This window comes from Oncorhynchus mykiss, chromosome 20 (assembly GCF_057628025.1).
Source record: "Oncorhynchus mykiss isolate SJ-2025 chromosome 20, ASM5762802v1, whole genome shotgun sequence".
Lineage (NCBI taxonomy): Eukaryota > Metazoa > Chordata > Actinopteri > Salmoniformes > Salmonidae > Oncorhynchus > Oncorhynchus mykiss.
Window position 1 is genome coordinate 2,346,009 of NC_143041.1, and position 4,661 is coordinate 2,350,669.

Sequence of the window (4,661 nt, forward strand, 5' to 3'; positions counted from 1 at the left end):
AGTAGTATATCCTGATCATAGATTTATTTTCTGATCAATTCTTCCAGGATATAACATAAAAAATAACTTGAGATGTTTAACTGTTTTTATTGGTAACCATCAATAGCTCTCCCTGAAACGTGATCCTGTTGCATCATTCTCCCATTCTGACAACAGTCCCATTCCCCCAATTTCTCTCTTCTCTTCTCCTCAATACACAATTTCCCGCTATCACTTTTATACTCCCCCCCATCTTGCTCACGACTCTAGTCTCTCTTGTACTACATCTGTTTTGTCATCCTCAATTTTTGTGGTCTCTCTATAAACTTGTCCGCCGTACTGTTACTCTCCCTCTTCCAAACGAGGCTCTTCGACCCACGCTTTCACCCTCATATAGGCCTAAAGATTTGATTTTGGATAGGCTACCTCTTTTTTTGGACCACCTCTCCACCTAAACTGATATTACCCACATTCAACTCTGAAGATCCCTCCTGTTCTACCTCCATATCTACTGTCTCAACTCTTCCACAATTTCCTTCTCCTGTTTTTGCCCTTCAACATGTATCCATAGAGGGAGCCTGTTCTGATTCACGATTATCCGACGATTCGGGATTAGGTTTCCTTGATTCCTTACTTTTCTTGATTTTCCCTTGACTCTCTTGATTGGGTTCCTCAGTTGCTTTGGACAAGGCGTCATTGTCCGGTATCTCTTCATAGATGCATAGGTCATGTACTGGTTTGGTTGATGCACATGATGTTTGATTACCAGATAGTGTTAGTTGTGCGTTCAGGTCCATAGATGTTGAGTCTTGCTGCTCATTGGTTGTAGCGATGTCTCCACTATCGTCTGTGGCTGTACCATGACTTGTGGAGGATTCTGAATGGTGGCAACCTTCAATTTGTTGATATGTTGGTCTTACCACACTATAGGTCACTTCATCTGCTCTTGAAATCACACTGGTTGCCCATCCATCTTCTCTCCCTGATTGGATACTGATTGCCCATCAGTCATTGTAATGTCTGTGTCTGATAGATTGATGTCACTTGTGATTCTATAGAAGAGGGCATGATTTTCCAACATTTTCTCTGAACTTTCACTGACAGAAAATGTGTCGCCATTGGAATCAGTTCCTGCATCATGAGCTATTGGATCATTGTCCACATTCACGGTTTCCTCATGGCACAACGACTCTATTCCGTGGTCTCGTAAAGGTATGAACACTCGCCACTGATTGGTTAAGAGGACCCATTCTGCTCTCCGATTGGTGGACAGAGAACTGCTTTCCCCATGATTGGTTGAGAGTTCTTCTTGGTCCTCCTCGTGTTCTTCCTCCCTGCACCTACTCCTGAATCGCTGGCCTCCATCGGTCTGGTATACAGTCATCGAGGATTGGAAGAAGTAGACAGTTTCTTTTCTTTTTTATGTTCCATGATACCCTTTTTCTTTCACTCTGACCTTCGTGTTGTGTTTTGTTCCTAATATGACCTTCATGGCCTTTCATATGTCCCTGTCCCTCATCTGCATAAAGTAGTGTCTCTCCAGGGGTGGGAGGTTCTCCTGTACCTACGTAGAACTACTATGGCACCAGCCTCCGCATACATCCTCATAAGGTCCAGAAACTGAAAAGTACAGAAAGTTCTGGAATTGGTGTGATTTTTTTGAATGTAGTAAAGTGTAGACTGTATATTAACGAGATTAATGTAGCAGAAAGGACAAACTTTCAGCATACATTTAAAAAAATAACTAATTGAGTGTTTGTACCTAAGCATTATGGCTAAATGAGTCCTTGACATCTCCCTGCTTTTTCTGGCTTTGACATAGGTTTGTGTAGAAGGGGTGTTGTGGAGCTCCTGTTTCTCCCTCCTGGTCAGTGGATGGCCGGTCGCCATGGTACTCTCTCTGACTGCACTGAGAAAGAGCGCGAGCGAGAGCACGAGACATAGGGAGGAAGAGCAGAAAGAGGAGGTGGAAGAAAAGCCCTGAGATTAAAGCTAGATTTGTAGATTCATGCAAACGCATAGGAAAAACACATGACAAGAACATATAGCAACACAGAGACAGGTTTATGGACATGGGAGTAAGAGTAATTGATTTCCCTTCTAAGTGTCTCTCTACATAGTGAAACATATTGAGCTGTCACAGGAGAGATTTATCATGACCCAACTTTCTGAATGAAACACACACACACACACACACAGGATGACTCTCTCCCTGATCCTCTCCACACATCTCAGTTTAGCCTCTCTGCTCAGGGGTGATGCAAAGGTCAGGGTCCGGGGCAGAGGTTAAGAGGGTCGCATGTCCCTCAACCTGTAACATTGTCTGTGTTTTCTGAGGCATTCATAAGTTGTATTATTTTGGAATCAATGGATGTATATCACTAATTGAAAGTCAGTTCAATAGAAGGACATCTACCAGATTGTGACTTTGAGATATGTGGCATGCTTAATTGTACTAGAGTAAAAAGCCAGGTAAAACTGTGATAAGACCTAACGTGTAACAGTTGATTGGCAATCAGTAGCTAATTAGCTTGTAAAAGCCTTTAATAGAATATGACACGTTTTATAACTGATTTAAGAGATGAGACGAAATGACCTGTACTGAACAACAAGTCCACATCAACATCTCATCTTCTGTTCCTCCTTATGACCTCCTCCCAACACTCTTCTTGTAGAGTCATGACTCCCATCCTCCTGTCTTACCCTGGGAACAGAGGCCACACACCCATTTTCCACCCCGGCCCAGTCACACGCCTGATGGGGCTTCAGGGCCTCCGCAGCAGTCTCTGCCTTTGTCCAGGGGTTGTCTCTGGAGGACTTGGTGGTGACATTGTGGCTCTGCTGCGCCCTAGTTGCATTGAGCCCAATGGACTTTTGTTCCTGCCTCTCTGAAGCTATCTCCTGTAGAGCCTTAGCCAACCGTTGGGCTGGTGGCTGCTCCTGGCTCATCTCCCTTATCTCTGCCTGGGACCAGTTGGAATTTTGATCAGGCGTCTCGAATAAATGCCTGGTCTCGAATAACAAAGCACCCACCCCCTGGTGGTTTCTGGAGTATTTTCTTGCTCTTCTCTGTCAATCTGTGTTTCATCCCTGAAAGAATCTGCTCAGGCAGCGGAGTGGCCAGCTCATGAAGAGGCTCCTCCACAGAAACGGGTCGGGCAATCAGAAAGGGGGCCTGAAGAAAAAAGTGAGATTTCCCCTGAATGACTCATTCACGTGAAAAGGCTTGCAAATACAGGTAACTGTCAAAATAAAGGAAACAAATGAGTAAATGATGGCTAAAAAGTATAATGAAAGCATGCGCTTCACACAGGTGTGGTTACTGAGTTAATTAAGCAATTAACATCCCATCATGCTGAGGGTCATGAATAAAAATGCCCATTTGTCCATTATTGTGGCTACCTTGGCTCAGTGACTTTGAAAGAGAGGCCTCAAAAGAGGATAGGGGGGTTAAAGTTGTATGTATGTACAGTTGAAGTCAGAAGTTTACATACACCTTAGCCAGTTTTTCAAAATCCTGACATTTAATCCTAGTAACAATTCCCTGTTTTAGGTCAGTTAGGATCACCACTTTATTTTAAGAATGTGACATGTCTGACTAATAATAGAGAATGATTTATTTCGCTTTTATTTCTTTCATCACATTCCCAGTGGATCAGAAGTGTACACACACTCAATTAGTATTTGGTAGCATTGCCTTTAAATTGTTTAACTTGGGTCGAACATTTCGGGTAGCCTTGCACAAGCTTCCCACAATAAGTTGAGTGAATTTTGGCCCATTCCCACTGACAGAGCTGGTGTAACTGAGTCAGGTTTGTAGGCCTCCTTGCTCACACACGCTTTTTCAGTTCTGCCCACAAATTTTCCATAGGATTGAGGTCAGTGCTTTGTGATGGCCACTCCAATACCTTGACTTTGTTGTTCTTAAGCCATTTTGCCACAACTTTGGAAGCATGCTTGGGGTCATTGTCTGTTTTTTAAGACCCATTTGCGACACCAAGGAACGTGAAGCTCTCAACCTGTTCCACTACAGACCCATCAATGAGAATGGGGGAGTGCTCGGTCCTGCTTTTCCTTTGTCTTGACCACGTTAAGGGAGAGGTTGTTGTCCTGGCACCACACGGCCAGGACTCTGACCTCCTCCCTAAAGGCTGTCTCATCGTTGTCGAGGATCAGGCCTATCACTGTTGTGTCATCTGCAAACTTGATGATGTTGTTGGAGTCGTGCCTGGTCATGCAGTCATGAGTGAGCATAGTGGGTTTAGAGGGGAAGTACAGGAAGGGACTGAGCACGCACCCCTGAGGGGCTTTCGTGTTGAGGATCATCGGGGCGGATGTGTTGTTCCCTACCCATTACTACCTGGGGGCAGCCCATTAAGAAGTCAGGGATCCAGTTGCACTTCATGGCTACATACGTGAGTGGTACGGGTCGGTAGTCATTTAGGCAGGTTACCTTAGTGTTCTTCCGCACAGGGACTATGGTGGTCTGCTTGAAACATGTTGGTATTACAGACACAGACAGGGAGAGGTTGAAACTATACTTGTACAACTAACTTTTTTAGACTTTTAGACTCAGACTCTGTTTGAAAATGTCAGTGAAGACACTTGCCAGTTGGTCAGCGCATGCTTGGAGTACAAGTCATGGTAATCCATCTGGCCCTGCGGCCTTATGAATGTTGACC

The 4,661-nt window shown here is 44.4% G+C and overlaps 1 pseudogene; it reads right to left on the reverse strand.

Annotated features, from left to right (window-relative positions):
* Positions 1 to 533: 533 nt before the first annotated feature.
* On the reverse strand, positions 534 to 2,928 carry LOC149973605 (uncharacterized; annotated as a pseudogene).
* Between the last annotated feature and the right edge of the window lie 1,733 nt (positions 2,929 to 4,661).